Source organism: Erinaceus europaeus (assembly GCF_950295315.1).
Source record: "Erinaceus europaeus chromosome 6 unlocalized genomic scaffold, mEriEur2.1 SUPER_6_unloc_7, whole genome shotgun sequence".
NCBI lineage: Eukaryota > Metazoa > Chordata > Mammalia > Eulipotyphla > Erinaceidae > Erinaceus > Erinaceus europaeus.
This window is the reverse complement of record NW_026647180.1, coordinates 722,584-738,900: the sequence shown is the minus strand read 5'-3', so window position 1 is coordinate 738,900 and position 16,317 is coordinate 722,584.

Genomic DNA, 16,317 nt, shown 5'->3' with positions numbered 1-16,317 from the left:
CTCCTATGTGATGCCTGTTTCTCAGTGAAACAAGGGAAAAAAATCTTTTTGGGAGGGAGCAGGACCAAGATGCAGGCAGGTGGACTCCATGGAGGGTGGATGGGTAGATGGACCATGCCCTGGCTCTAGAGCCCCAGCTGCTGTTCCAGGCGCTCTCTGATTCCAGAGATCCCCCTGTGGCTTCTCATGAGACTATTTCCAAGACTGATCCTCAGGATATTGAGGATTCAAAAAATAGACAGGTCATATTGCTGTCAAAAGGAAATCCAGGGAGGTTGGGCGGAATGTCAGAGGGTTAAGAGGTGGTGGAGGAAACGAGGGGACAGGCAGAAGGATCTGCGGTATGGCCCCCAGACCTCCACCTGCAGGGGAGTAGCTTTACAGGGGTTGAAGCAGATCTTCAGGGGCTCTATCTGTCACTTCCCCCTCTGACTTTCCCCTCCCCTATCCCTTTCTCTCTATCCTATGTAAGGACAGTAACAACAGCAACAATAAGAAGAAGCACAACAATGATCAAGCAACAAGGGCAGCAAAAGGAGAATAAATGGTCTGCAGCAGCAGTGGATTCCAGGTATATGTATCAAGCACTGGCAGTGACACTGGATGCAATAAATAAATACATACATTATATATATATAAACTCAGAGAGAAAATATACAGGTAATATACATGTATACATGTGTCGGTGTACCCACTTTGTAAATAAATGTACATGCTTTTTGTTTATCTAGTGAAGCAGACCTGCAGGGGTCTACCTTTCTCTCACCCTTCTGTGTTTCCACTCCTCTCTCCCTTTCTCTCTGTCCTATGCAAGGACAGTAACAGCAACAACAACGATAATAATAACCACAACAAAGTTCAGGCAACAAGGGCAGCCAAAGGGGAAAACATGGTCTGCAGGAGCAGTGGGTTCGTGGTGCAGGCCCCTAGCCCTGACAATGACCCTGGAGGCAATTAATCAGTCAATCAATCAATCAATAGATAAATAATACATAAATAAAAAAATGCAGGTATTCTACATGTATACGTGTCTCTGTGTTTCTACTGAGTCAAATGAAAATGTGCTTTATTTATATAGTGAAGCAGATCTTCAGGGGGCCTATCTTTCTCTCCCCCATCTCTCTTTAACCTCCTCTTTCCATTTTTCTCTGTTCTCCGCAAGGACAGTAACTATCACAACAACAATAATAATATTATTAATAACCACAATATTCAAGCCACAAGGGCAGCGAAAGGGGAAAAAATGGAACATGGGAGCAGTGGATTAGTGGTACTGGCACTGCGCTATGGCAAGTTCCCCTTGTGGCAATAAATAAATAAATAAATAATACAAGTAATATACAAGAATATGTCCCAGTGTGTGTTTCCACTGTGTAAACGTAAAAGCACTTTTATTTACTTATTTATATTTTATTTATTTCTTACCTAGCCAAGAGAATTTCTTTTCATTGCTAAAAATATGTCACATTAAGCTTAGCAGGTGGTGCCTCACCTGGTTAAGCACTCATGTTAAACTGTAGGAGGACCTCCGTTCAAGACCCTGGTTCCGACCTGCAGTGGGAAATCTTTACAAGTGGTGCAGATGTGCTGCAGGTATCTCTCTGGTTCTCAAAATCTCTATCCCTCCCTTGTCTCTCAATTCTTGACTGTCCATTCCAAAAAATAAATCAAGATAATAGAAAGCAAAGAAAAAAAAAAGAAGATGAAGAAGAAGAAGAAGAAGAAGAAGAAGAAGAAGAAGAAGAAGAAGGCAAAAGGAAATATCCCAATAATTCAAGGGGCTGCTCAGAACAATGCTTTCCTTATTATGATCCTCACAGCATACCATATTCAGAAAGGGAAAAGACACCGTGTTTTTTTTAACCCAGTTTATTTAATACATTTATTCATTTATTTATTGAGGTGTTACTGTTTTACATTCAACAGAAGACTAGGGCTCTTATGCCAGAGGTCTCAAGTACCCCTAGATGGCTCTCTGCCTCTACAAAACCAATCGATCAACCCGTGCATCACTCGATCCTTCCATCCATCCATCCATTCTTCCATCCATCCATCCATCCATCCATCCATCCATCCATCCATCCATCCATCCATCCAACTATCCATCCACAATCAACCAAGCTAAGTACAAAAGGAGATATAACCTTGAATGATAAAGACAGTCAAGCCTGCACAGATATGTTGCCAACTGGGCAGTTTGGCTGAATAGGGCAGAGGAGCTGATCCAGGGAATGTGGTGGGGTGTGTGGGTGTGGGTGGGGTGAGCAGGTGAGCCTGTGAGCTGGGTCACGTCAAGGACGCGGAGGGGGGGTGTGGGCAGCTGTCACAGGTGAAATGTCAAAAGCGCTCGAGCTGCTGATCAGGGCACACGGAAGTGAGGAGAGAAGAGAGGAGAGGAGCGGACAGGAGAGGAGAGGAGAGGAGAGGAGAGGAGAGGAGAGGAGAGGACAGGAGACGAGAGGAGAGGAGAGGAGAGGACAGGAGAGGACAGGAGAGGAGAGGACAGGAGAGGACAGGAGAGGACAGGAGAGGACAGGAGAGAACAGGAGAGGACAGGAGAGGAACTGAGAAACCCACCTGGACAGAGCTAGCATACCGGCATCCAGCAAGGCAGGCAGGCATGTAGGTAGCTGTAGCCCGGGCTCCCTGGCTCCTGGGCGCACCTCCTCCTTTGCTCTCTTGGCTGCCAGCCCCGAGGTCCGTCATCGGTCAGCGCTGTCCTCCCGTTCTTCCGTCCCTCTGTGCCAGGGCCCAGGGGTCTGGTTGCTGCCGCCTGACATAGTGGCAGGACAGTTGGGCTGCCCAGTGCCAGTGCGCATGCGCACAGAATCCTGGGGGGGGACTTCACAGAGGGCTCGAGAGGTTGCTAGGCCACGAGGACCCCGCCCACCCAGTTGACCCCTAGGGAGGCAGTGGTGGTGGCAGCAGCCATGACACCCACCCTGAACTTGATCTGAGGGGTGGTGGCCAGCCACCAGAGCCAGAGCCCCAGGCAAAAGCCAGCACAGGTGGGCAGGGCTCTGAGGCAAGGGGCACGGTGGGGGCGTGTCCGGGGGCGGGGCCGGCATCTGACAGCCCAGGGCTGGGGTCCAAGGGCCGCCAGGCCCCTGTCCAAGCAAGTGCACTGACACACAGACAGACTGACTGACTGACAGACCCCAACCCACAGACACCCCCCAGGGCCCTGGGAGCCCTGAGCTGCCCCGGATCTGGCGGGCAGCCACCTGGACACAGGCCTCCATAGTGGAGGCCCCTGTAGACCCGTTGCCTGCTGACAGCGGCCCTCCTCCCCCTGCCTCTACCCCTCCCCCTACCCTTCCTCATCCTCAGAGGGACTCACTCAGGGCCCTTGGCCTAGGCAAGCCAGGGCTGCTGCTCTGGCTGCTGCAGCTGCTATCCAGTGGGTGGGTGCAGGTATCTGGCCCTGTCAGTTCCTGATTCTTGGGACCTGCCTGCCTCCAGCTCCACCCACTCTCCAGTCCAGCCCCCTCCCCCTTCTCCGCAAGGATGCCCCCTTTTCCCCTTGCCCCCTGTCCCCCAGCTCCCCAACTGTCATCTACTGTTTGCCTCCTTTCCTGCCAGCCTGCTGCTGCCCTCCAGCCCTGGGGGCCCTGGGACAGCCCAGCTACCATCTTCACCATCCTGCAGGGGGACCTGCCCTAACGCCCTGCCACCACAGGCACACACAGCCCTGCACCTATTCAGGGGCTCCCCTGCCTGCAGCCTGCCCCCCAAACAGTCTCCTTCTGCCCCTCAACCCCCTTCTAACCCCTGTCAGGGCCCCTCACACACACCTGGGCATGAGTATCCCACACATGCACATCTCTCCCCTCCCCCTCCACTCCATTTGCACTAAGGATGCGAAGAGTCTTTTTCTCTGGGTATCCCCAGAGCAGTTGGGTCTGTCCAATGTCCTGGGGAGCCGGAACTGCAAACAATCTACAATGTAACATTTGGATCTCAGGCAACCCAATCCCAAGTGCGCTGTGCAAGCCTAGGACTGGCGAAAACACCCCACTCTGAGCACAAGGTCTGCCTGGGGCAGTGGCTCCTCCAGTGGACTCAGAGACAGGCAGAGGCAGACAGCGTTTTCAGGTTCAAAACCTGTACTTCCCAGAAGCTGGTCCATCAGTAGGGTAAAAAAAAAAAAAAAAAAAAAAAAAAAAGGCTTTTTGTTTCCCACTGCCTGACTCTCCTATGTGATGCCTGTTTCTCAGTGAAACAAGGGAAAAAAATCTTTTTGGGAGGGAGCAGGACCAAGATGCAGGCAGGTGGACTCCATGGAGGGTGGATGGGTAGATGGACCATGCCCTGGCTCTAGAGCCCCAGCTGCTGTTCCAGGCGCTCTCTGATTCCAGAGATCCCCCTGTGGCTTCTCATGAGACTATTTCCAAGACTGATCCTCAGGATATTGAGGATTCAAAAAATAGACAGGTCATATTGCTGTCAAAAGGAAATCCAGGGAGGTTGGGCGGAATGTCAGAGGGTTAAGAGGTGGTGGAGGAAACGAGGGGACAGGCAGAAGGATCTGCGGTATGGCCCCCAGACCTCCACCTGCAGGGGAGTAGCTTTACAGGGGGTGAAGCAGATCTTCAGGGGCTCTATCTGTCACTTCCCCCTCTGACTTTCCCCTCCCCTATCCCTTTCTCTCTATCCTATGTAAGGACAGTAACAACAGCAACAATAAGAAGAAGCACAACAATGATCAAGCAACAAGGGCAGCAAAAGGAGAATAAATGGTCTGCAGCAGCAGTGGATTCCAGGTATATGTATCAAGCACTGGCAGTGACACTGGATGCAATAAATAAATACATACATTATATATATATAAACTCAGAGAGAAAATATACAGGTAATATACATGTATACATGTGTCGGTGTACCCACTTTGTAAATAAATGTACATGCTTTTTGTTTATCTAGTGAAGCAGACCTGCAGGGGTCTACCTTTCTCTCACCCTTCTGTGTTTCCACTCCTCTCTCCCTTTCTCTCTGTCCTATGCAAGGACAGTAACAGCAACAACAACGATAATAATAACCACAACAAAGTTCAGGCAACAAGGGCAGCCAAAGGGGAAAACATGGTCTGCAGGAGCAGTGGGTTCGTGGTGCAGGCCCCTAGCCCTGACAATGACCCTGGAGGCAATTAATCAGTCAATCAATCAATCAATAGATAAATAATACATAAATAAAAAAATGCAGGTATTCTACATGTATACGTGTCTCTGTGTTTCTACTGAGTCAAATGAAAATGTGCTTTATTTATATAGTGAAGCAGATCTTCAGGGGGCCTATCTTTCTCTCCCCCATCTCTCTTTAACCTCCTCTTTCCATTTTTCTCTGTTCTCCGCAAGGACAGTAACTATCACAACAACAATAATAATATTATTAATAACCACAATATTCAAGCCACAAGGGCAGCGAAAGGGGAAAAAATGGAACATGGGAGCAGTGGATTAGTGGTACTGGCACTGCGCTATGGCAAGTTCCCCTTGTGGCAATAAATAAATAAATAAATAATACAAGTAATATACAAGAATATGTCCCAGTGTGTGTTTCCACTGTGTAAACGTAAAAGCACTTTTATTTACTTATTTATATTTTATTTATTTCTTACCTAGCCAAGAGAATTTCTTTTCATTGCTAAAAATATGTCACATTAAGCTTAGCAGGTGGTGCCTCACCTGGTTAAGCACTCATGTTAAACTGTAGGAGGACCTCCGTTCAAGACCCTGGTTCCGACCTGCAGTGGGAAATCTTTACAAGTGGTGCAGATGTGCTGCAGGTATCTCTCTGGTTCTCAAAATCTCTATCCCTCCCTTGTCTCTCAATTCTTGACTGTCCATTCCAAAAAATAAATCAAGATAATAGAAAGCAAAGAAAAAAAAAAGAAGATGAAGAAGAAGAAGAAGAAGAAGAAGAAGAAGAAGAAGAAGAAGAAGAAGAAGAAGGCAAAAGGAAATATCCCAATAATTCAAGGGGCTGCTCAGAACAATGCTTTCCTTATTATGATCCTCACAGCATACCATATTCAGAAAGGGAAAAGACACCGTGTTTTTTTTAACCCAGTTTATTTAATACATTTATTCATTTATTTATTGAGGTGTTACTGTTTTACATTCAACAGAAGACTAGGGCTCTTATGCCAGAGGTCTCAAGTACCCCTAGATGGCTCTCTGCCTCTACAAAACCAATCGATCAACCCGTGCATCACTCGATCCTTCCATCCATCCATCCATTCTTCCATCCATCCATCCATCCATCCATCCATCCATCCATCCATCCATCCAACTATCCATCCACAATCAACCAAGCTAAGTACAAAAGGAGATATAACCTTGAATGATAAAGACAGTCAAGCCTGCACAGATATGTTGCCAACTGGGCAGTTTGGCTGAATAGGGCAGAGGAGCTGATCCAGGGAATGTGGTGGGGTGTGTGGGTGTGGGTGGGGTGAGCAGGTGAGCCTGTGAGCTGGGTCACGTCAAGGACGCGGAGGGGGGGTGTGGGCAGCTGTCACAGGTGAAATGTCAAAAGCGCTCGAGCTGGTGATCAGGGCACCCGGAAGTGAGGAGAGAAGAGAGGAGAGGAGCGGACAGGAGAGGAGAGGAGAGGAGAGGAGAGGACAGGAGACGAGAGGAGAGGAGAGGACAGGAGAGGACAGGAGAGGAGAGGACAGGAGAGGACAGGAGAGGACAGGAGAGAACAGGAGAGGACAGGAGAGGAACTGAGAAACCCACCTGGACAGAGCTAGCATACCGGCATCCAGCAAGGCAGGCAGGCATGTAGGTAGCTGTAGCCCGGGCTCCCTGGCTCCTGGGCGCACCTCCTCCTTTGCTCTCTTGGCTGCCAGCCCCGAGGTCCGTCGTCGGTCAGCGCTGTCCTCCCGTTCTTCCGTCCCTCTGTGCCAGGGCCCAGGGGTCTGGTTGCTGCCGCCTGACATAGTGGCAGGACAGTTGGGCTGCCCAGTGCCAGTGCGCATGCGCACAGAATCCTGGGGGGGGACTTCACAGAGGGCTTGAGAGGTTGCTAGGCCACGAGGACCCCGCCCACCCAGTTGACCCCTAGGGAGGCAGTGGTGGTGGCAGCAGCCATGACACCCACCCTGAACTTGATCTGAGGGGTGGTGGCCAGCCACCAGAGCCAGAGCCCCAGGCAAAAGCCAGCACAGGTGGGCAGGGCTCTGAGGCAAGGGGCACGGTGGGGGCGTGTCCGGGGGCGGGGCCGGCATCTGACAGCCCAGGGCTGGGGTCCAAGGGCCGCCAGGCCCCTGTCCAAGCAAGTGCACTGACACACAGACAGACTGACTGACTGACAGCCCCCAACCCACAGACACCCCCCAGGGCCCTGGGAGCCCTGAGCTGCCCCGGATCTGGCGGGCAGCCACCTGGACACAGGCCTCCATAGTGGAGGCCCCTGTAGACCCGTTGCCTGCTGACAGCGGCCCTCCTCCCCCTGCCTCTACCCCTCCCCCTACCCTTCCTCATCCTCAGAGGGACTCACTCAGGGCCCTTGGCCTAGGCAAGCCAGGGCTGCTGCTCTGGCTGCTGCAGCTGCTATCCAGTGGGTGGGTGCAGGTATCTGGCCCTGTCAGTTCCTGATTCTTGGGACCTGCCTGCCTCCAGCTCCACCCACTCTCCAGTCCAGCCCCCTCCCCCTTCTCCGCAAGGATGCCCCCTTTTCCCCTTGCCCCCTGTCCCCCAGCTCCCCAACTGTCATCTACTGTTTGCCTCCTTTCCTGCCAGCCTGCTGCTGCCCTCCAGCCCTGGGGGCCCTGGGACAGCCCAGCTGCCATCTTCACCATCCTGCAGGGGGACCTGCCCTAACGCCCTGCCACCACAGGCACACACAGCCCTGCACCTATTCAGGGGCTCCCCTGCCTGCAGCCTGCCCCCCAAACAGTCTCCTTCTGCCCCTCAACCCCCTTCTAACCCCTGTCAGGGCCCCTCACACACACCTGGGCATGAGTATCCCACACATGCACATCTCTCCCCTCCCCCTCCACTCCATTTGCACTAAGGATGGGAAGAGTCTTTTTCTCTGGGTATCCCCAGAGCAGTTGGGTCTGTCCAATGTCCTCGGGAGCCGGAACTGCAAACAATCTACAATGTAACATTTGGATCTCAGGCAACCCAATCCCATGTGCGCTGTGCAAGCCTAGGACTGGCGAAAACACCCCACTCTGAGCACAAGGTCTGCCTGGGGCAGTGGCTCCTCCAGTGGACTCAGAGACAGGCAGAGGCAGACAGCGTTTTCAGGTTCAAAACCTGTACTTCCCAGAAGCTGGTCCATCAGTAGGGTAAAAAAAAAAAAAAAAAAAAAAAAAAAAGGCTTTTTGTTTCCCACTGCCTGACTCTCCTATGTGATGCCTGTTTCTCAGTGAAACAAGGGAAAAAAATCTTTTTGGGAGGGAGCAGGACCAAGATGCAGGCAGGTGGACTCCATGGAGGGTGGATGGGTAGATGGACCATGCCCTGGCTCTAGAGCCCCAGCTGCTGTTCCAGGCGCTCTCTGATTCCAGAGATCCCCCTGTGGCTTCTCATGAGACTATTTCCAAGACTGATCCTCAGGATATTGAGGATTCAAAAAATAGACAGGTCATATTGCTGTCAAAAGGAAATCCAGGGAGGTTGGGCGGAATGTCAGAGGGTTAAGAGGTGGTGGAGGAAACGAGGGGACAGGCAGAAGGATCTGCGGTATGGCCCCCAGAGGTCCACCTGCAGGGGAGTAGCTTTACAGGGGGTGAAGCAGATCTTCAGGGGCTCTATCTGTCACTTCCCCCTCTGACTTTCCCCTCCCCTATCCCTTTCTCTCTATCCTATGTAAGGACAGTAACAACAGCAACAATAAGAAGAAGCACAACAATGATCAAGCAACAAGGGCAGCAAAAGGAGAATAAATGGTCTGCAGCAGCAGTGGATTCCAGGTATATGTATCAAGCACTGGCAGTGACCCTGGATGCAATAAATAAATACATACATTATATATATAAACTCAGAGAGAAAATATACAGGTAATATACATGTATACATGTGTCGGTGTACCCACTTTGTAAATAAATGTACATGCTTTTTGTTTATCTAGTGAAGCAGACCTGCAGGGGTCTACCTTTCTCTCACCCTTCTGTGTTTCCACTCCTCTCTCCCTTTCTCTCTGTCCTATGCAAGGACAGTAACAGCAACAACAACGATAATAATAACCACAACAAAGTTCAGGCAACAAGGGCAGCCAAAGGGGAAAACATGGTCTGCAGGAGCAGTGGGTTCGTGGTGCAGGCCCCTAGCCCTGACAATAACCCTGGAGGCTATTAATCAGTGAATCAATCAATCAATAGATAAATAATACATAAATAAAAAAATGCAGGTATTCTACATGTATACGTGTCTCTGTGTTTCTACTGAGTCAAATGAAAATGTGCTTTATTTATATAGTGAAGCAGATCTTCAGGGGGCCTATCTTTCTCTCCCCCATCTCTCTTTAACCTCCTCTTTCCATTTTTCTCTGTTCTCCGCAAGAACAGTAACTATCACAACAACAATAATATTATTATTAATAACCACAATATTCAAGCCACAAGGGCAGCGAAAGGGGAAAAAATGGAACATGGGAGCAGTGGATTAGTGGTACTGGCACTGCGCTATGGCAAGTTCCCCTTGTGGCAATAAATACATAAATAAATAATACAAGTAATATACAAGAATATGTCCCAGTGTGTGTTTCCACTGTGTAAACGTAAAAGCACTTTTATTTACTTATTTATATTTTATTTATTTCTTACCTAGCCAAGAGAATTTCTTTTCATTGGTAAAAAAATGTCACATTAAGCTTAGCAGGTGGTGCCTCACCTGGTTAAGCACTCATGTTAAACTGTAGGAGGACCTCCGTTCAAGACCCTGGTTCCGACCTGCAGTGGGAAATCTTTACAAGTGGTGCAGATGTGCTGCAGGTATCTCTCTGGTTCTCAAAATCTCTATCCCTCCCTTGTCTCTCAATTCTTGACTGTCCATTCCAAAAAATAAATCAAAATAATAGAAAGCAAAGAAAAAAAAAAAGAAGATGAAGAAGAAGAAGAAGAAGAAGAAGAAGAAGAAGAAGAAGAAGAAGAAGAAGAAGGCAAAAGGAAATATCCCAATATTTCAAGGGGCTGCTCAGAACAATGCTTTCCTTATTATGATCCTCACAGCATACCATATTCAGAAAGGGAAAAGACACCGTGTTTTTTTTAACCCAGTTTATTTAATACATTTATTCATTTATTTATTGAGGTGTTACTGTTTTACATTCGACAGAAGACTAGGGCTCTTATGCCAGAGTTCTCAAGTACCCCTAGATGGCTCTCTGCCTCTACAAAACCAATTGATCAACCCGTGCATCACTCGATCCTTCCATCCATCCATCCATTCTTCCATCCATCCATCCATCCATCCATCCATCCATCCATCCATCCAACTATCCATCCACAATCAACCAAGCTAAGTACAAAAGGAGATATAACCTTGAATGATAAAGACAGTCAAGCCTGCACAGATATGTTGCCAACTGGGCAATTTGGCTGAATAGGGCAGAGGAGCTGATCCAGGGAATGTGGTGGGGCGTGTGGGTGTGGGTGGGGTGAGCAGGTGAGCCTGTGAGCTGGGTCACGTCAAGGACGCGGAGGGGGGGTGTGGGCAGCTGTCACAGGTGAAATGTCAAAAGCGCTCGAGCTGGTGATCAGGGCACCCGGAAGTGAGGAGAGAAGAGAGGAGAGGAGCGGACAGGAGAGGAGAGGAGAGGAGAGGAGAGGAGAGGACAGGAGACGAGAGGAGAGGAGAGGAGAGGACAGGAGACGACAGGAGAGGAGAGGACAGGAGAGGACAGGAGAGGACAGGAGAGAACAGGAGAGGACAGGAGAGGAACTGAGAAACCCACCTGGACAGAGCTAGCATACCGGCATCCAGCAAGGCAGGCAGGCATGTAGGTAGCTGTAGCCCGGGCTCCCTGGCTCCTGGGCGCACCTCCTCCTTTGCTCTCTTGGCTGCCAGCCCCGAGGTCCGTCGTCGGTCAGCGCTGTCCTCCCATTCTTCCGTCCCTCTGTGCCAGGGCCCAGGGGTCTGGTTGCTGCCGCCTGACATAGTGGCAGGACAGTTGGGCTGCCCAGTGCCAGTGCGCATGCGCACAGAATCCTGGGGGGGGACTTCACAGAGGGCTCGAGAGGTTGCTAGGCCACGAGGACCCCGCCCACCCAGTTGACCCCTAGGGAGGCAGTGGTGGTGGCAGCAGCCATGACACCCACCCTGAACTTGATCTGAGGGGTGGTGGCCAGCCACCAGAGCCAGAGCCCCAGGCAAAAGCCAGCACAGGTGGGCAGGGCTCTGAGGCAAGGGGCACGGTGGGGGCGTGTCCGGGGGCGGGGCCGGCATCTGACAGCCCAGGGCTGGGGTCCAAGGGCCGCCAGGCCCCTGTCCAAGCAAGTGCACTGACACACAGACAGACTGACGGACTGACAGCCCCCAACCCACAGACACCCCCCAGGGCCCTGGGAGCCCTGAGCTGCCCCGGATCTGGCGGGCAGCCACCTGGACACAGGCCTCCATAGTGGAGGCCCCTGTAGACCCGTTGCCTGCTGACAGCGGCCCTCCTCCCCCTGCCTCTACCCCTCCCCCTACCCTTCCTCATCCTCAGAGGGACTCACTCAGGGCCCTTGGCCTAGGCAAGCCAGGGCTGCTGCTCTGGCTGCTGCAGCTGCTATCCAGTGGGTGGGTGCAGGTATCTGGCCCTGTCAGTTCCTGATTCTTGGGACCTGCCTGCCTCCAGCTCCACCCACTCTCCAGTCCAGCCCCCTCCCCCTTCTCCGCAAGGTTGCCCCCTTTTCCCCTTGCCCCCTGTCCCCCAGCTCCCCAACTGTCATCTACTGTTTGCCTCCTTTCCTGCCAGCCTGCTGCTGCCCTCCAGCCCTGGGGGCCCTGGGACAGCCCAGCTGCCATCTTCACCATCCTGCAGGGGGACCTGCCCTAACGCCCTGCCACCACAGGCACACACAGCCCTGCACCTATTCAGGGGCTCCCCTGCCTGCAGCCTGCCCCCCAAACAGTCTCCTTCTGCCCCTCAACCCCCTTCTAACCCCTGTCAGGGCCCCTCACACACACCTGGGCATGAGTATCCCACACATGCACATCTCTCCCCTCCCCCTCCACTCCATTTGCACTAAGGATGGGAAGAGTCTTTTTCTCTGGGTATCCCCAGAGCAGTTGGGTCTGTCCAATGTCCTGGGGAGCCGGAACTGCAAACAATCTACAATGTAACATTTGGATCTCAGGCAACCCAATCCCAAGTGCGCTGTGCAAGCCTAGGACTGGCGAAAACACCCCACTCTGAGCACAAGGTCTGCCTGGGGCAGTGGCTCCTCCAGTGGACTCAGAGACAGGCAGAGGCAGACAGCGTTTTCAGGTTCAAAACCTGTACTTCCCAGAAGCTGGTCCATCAGTAGGGTAAAAAAAAAAAAAAAAAGGCTCTTTGTTTCCCACTGCCTGACTCTCCTATGTGATGCCTGTTTATCAGTGAAACAATGGAGAAAAATCTTTTTGGGAGGGAGCAGGACCAAGATGCAGGCAGGTGGACTCCATGGAGGGTGGATGGTTAGATGGACCATGCCCTGGCTCTAGAGCCCCAGCTGCTGTTCCAGGCGCTCTCTGATTCCAGAGATCCCCCTGTGGCTTCTCATGAGACTATTTCCAAGACTGATCCTCAGGATATTGAGGATTCAAAAAATAGACAGGTCATATTGCTGTCAAAAGGAAATCCAGGGAGGTTGGGCGGAATGTCAGAGGGTTAAGAGGTGGTGGAGGAAACGAGGGGACAGGCAGACGGATCTGCGGTATGGCCCCCAGAGGTCCACCTGCAGGGGAGTAGCTTTACAGGGGGTGAAGCAGATCTTCAGGGGCTCTATCTGTCACTTCCCCCTCTGACTTTCCCCTCCCCTATCCCTTTCTCTCTATCCTATGTAAGGACAGTAACAACAGCAACAATAAGAAGAAGCACAACAATGATCAAGCAACAAGGGCAGCAAAAGGAGAATAAATGGTCTGCAGCAGCAGTGGATTCCAGGTATATGTATCGAGCACTCGCAGTGACCCTGGATGCAATAAATAAATACATACATTATATATAGAAACTCAGAGAGAAAATATACAGGTAATATACATGTATACATGTGTCGGTGTACCCACTTTGTAAATAAATATACATGATTTTGTTTATCTGGTGAAGCAGACCTGCAGGGGTCTACCTTTCTCTCACCCTTCTGTGTTTCCACTCCTCTCTCCCTTTCTCTCTGTCCTATGCAAGGACAGTAACAGCAACAACAACGATAATAATAACCACAACAAAGTTCAGGAAACAAGGGCAGCCAAAGGGGAAAACATGGTCTGCAGGAGCAGTGGGTTCCTGGTGCAGGCCCCTAGCCCTGACAATAACCCTGGAGGCAATCAATCAGTCAATCAATCAATCAATAGATAAATAATACATAAATAAAAAATGCAGGTATTCTACATGTATACGTGTGTCTGTGTTTCTACTGAGTCAAATGAAAATGTGCTTTATTTATATAGTGAAGTAGATCTTCAGGGGGCCTATCTTTCTCTCCCCCATCTCTCTTTAACCTCCTCTTTCCATTTTTCTCTGTTCTCCGCAAGGACAGTAACTATCACAACAACAATAATAATATTATTAATAACCACAATATTCAAGCCACAAGGACAGCGAAAGGGGAAAAAATGGAACATGGGAGCAGTGGATTAGTGGTACTGGCACTGCGCTATGGCAAGTACCCCTTGTGGCAATAAATAAATAAATAAATAAATAATACAAGTAATATACAAGAATATGTCCCAGTGTGTGTTTCCACTGTGTCAACGTAAAAGCACTTTTATTTACTTATTTATATTTTATTTATTTCTTACCTAGCCAAGAGAATTTCTTTTCATTGCTAAAAAAAATGTCACATTAAGCTTAGCAGGTGGTGCCTCACCTGGTTAAGCACTCATGTTAAACTGTAGGAGGACCTCGGTTCAAGACCCTGGTTCCGACCTGCAGTGGGAAATCTTTACAAGTGGTGCAGATGTGCTGCAGGTATCTCTCTGGTTCTCAAAATCTCTATCCCTCCCTTGTCTCTCAATTCTTGACTGTCCATTCCAAAAAATAAATCAAGATAATAGAAAGCAAAGAAAAAAAAAGAAGATGAAGAAGAAGAAGAAGAAGAAGAAGAAGAAGAAGAAGAAGAAGAAGAAGAAGGCAAAATGAAATATCCCAATATTTCAAGGGGCTGCTCAGAACAATGCTTTCCTTATTATGATCCTCACAGCATACCATATTCAGAAAGGGAAAAGACACCGCGTTTTTTTTAACCCAGTTTATTTAATACATTTATTCATTTATTTATTGAGGTGTTAATGTTTTACATTCGACAGAAGACTATGGCTCTTATTCCAGAGTTCTCAAGTACCCCTAGATGGCTCTCTGCCTCTACAAAACCAATCGATCAACCCGTGCATCACTCCATCCTTCCATCCATCCATCCATCCATCCTTCCTTCCATCCATCCATCCATCCATCCATCCATCCATCCATCCATCCATCCAACTATACATCGACAATCAACCAAGCTAAGTACAAAAGGAGATATAACCTTGAATGATAAATACAGTCAAACCTGCACAGATACGTTGCCAACTGGGCAGTTTGGCTGAATAGGGCAGAGGAGCTGATCCAGGGAATGTGGTGGGGCGTGTGGGTGTGGGTGGGGTGAGCAGGGGAGCCTGTGAGCTGGGTCACGTCAGGGACGCGTAGGGGGGGTGTTGGCAGCTGTCACAGGTGAAATGTCAAAAGCGCTCGAGCTGGTGATCAGGGCACCTGGAAGTGATGAGAGAAAAGAGCGGAGCATACAGGAGAGGAGAGGAGAGGAGAGGACAGGAGAGGACAGGAGAGGACAGGAGAGGAACTGAGAAACCCACCTGGACAGAGGTAGCATACAGGCATCCAGCAAGGCAGGCAGGAATGCAGGCAGCTGTGGCCCGGGCTCCCTGGCTCCCTGGTGTACCTCCTCTTTTGCTCCCTTGGCTGCCAGCCCCGAGGTCTGTGGTCGGTCAGCGCTGTCCTCCAATCCTTCATTCCCTCTGTGCCAGGGCCCTGGCCGCCTGACCTAGTGGCAGGGCAGCTGGGCTGCCCAGTGTCAGTGCGCCTGAGCACAGAATCCTGGTCGGGGGATAATAACCACAACAAAGATCAGGCAACAAGTGCAGCCAAAGGGGAAAAAGTGGTCTGCAGGAGCAGTGGATTCCTGGTGCAGGCCCCTAGCCCTGACAATAACCCTGGAGGCAATAAATGGATAAATACACAAATACATAAATAAATAAACAAACAGATAAAGAATACATAAATAAAAAATGCAGGTAATATACATGTATACGTTTCTCTGTGTTTCTACTGAGTAAAATGTCAGCGCTTTATTTATTTAGTGAAGCAGATCTTCAGGGGGCCTAGCTTTCTCTCCCCCATCTCTCTTTCCCCTCCTCTCTACATTTTTCTCTGTCCTCTGCAAGGACAGTAACCATCACAACAACAACAACAACAACAATAATAATGTTAATAACCACAATAATCAAGCAACAAGGGCAGCAAAAAGGGGAAAATATGGAACATAGGAGCAGTGGATTAGTGGTACTGGCACTGCGCTATGGCAATAACCCCTTGTGGCAATAAATAAATAAATAAATAAATAAATAAATAATACAAGTAATATACAAGAATATGTCCCAGTGTGTGTTTCCACTGTGTAAACGTAAAAGCACTTTTATTTACTTATTTATATTTTATTTATTTCTTACCTAGCCAAGAGAATTTCTTTTCATTGCTAAAAAAATGTCACATTAAGCTTAGCAGGTGGTGCCTCACCTGGGTAAGCACTCACGTTACACTGTAGGAGGACCTGGGTTCAAGACCCTGGTTCCGACCTGCAGTGGGAAATCTTTACAAGTGGTGCAGAAGTGTTGCACGTGTCTCTCTGGTTCTCAAAATCTCTATCCCTCCCTTCCCTCTCGATTCCTGACTGTCCATTCCAAAAAATAAATCAAGATAATAGAAAGCAAAGAAACAAAAAGAAGAAGAAGAAGAAGAAGAAGAAGAAGAAGATGAAGAAGAAGAAGAAGAAGAAGAAGAAGAAGAAGAAGAAGAAGAAGAAGAAGAAGGGAAAATGAATTATCCCAACATTTCAAGGGGCTGCTCCGGACAATGCTTTCCTTATTAAGATCCTTACAGCATACCATATTCAGAAAGCTCGAAGAC